Source organism: Eimeria tenella, genomic scaffold (assembly GCF_000499545.2).
Source record: "Eimeria tenella Houghton genomic scaffold, Eth_scaff2201, whole genome shotgun sequence".
Classification (NCBI taxonomy): Eukaryota; Apicomplexa; class Conoidasida; order Eucoccidiorida; family Eimeriidae; genus Eimeria; species Eimeria tenella.
In genome coordinates this window covers 608-818 of record NW_013542056.1, presented here as the reverse complement: position 1 = coordinate 818, position 211 = coordinate 608, and positions in this window count along the sequence as shown.

The window sequence follows — 211 nt, the reverse complement described above, 5'->3', positions numbered from 1 at the left end:
TACGCAGCCCTTCTAAGAGCCCTTCACTTGGGGGCCCCCGGGGGCCCCCACTTGGGAAGCCCCAGGGGCCCCAGGGGGGCCCCAGAGGTTCCCATAGGGCCCCAGGGGTACTCGAGGGGCCCCAGAGGGCCTCAGGGGGCCCCAGAGGGCCTCAGGGGGCCCCAAGGGACCCCAGGGGGCCCCAGCAGACTCGCTTGCCAGTATTTGTGGG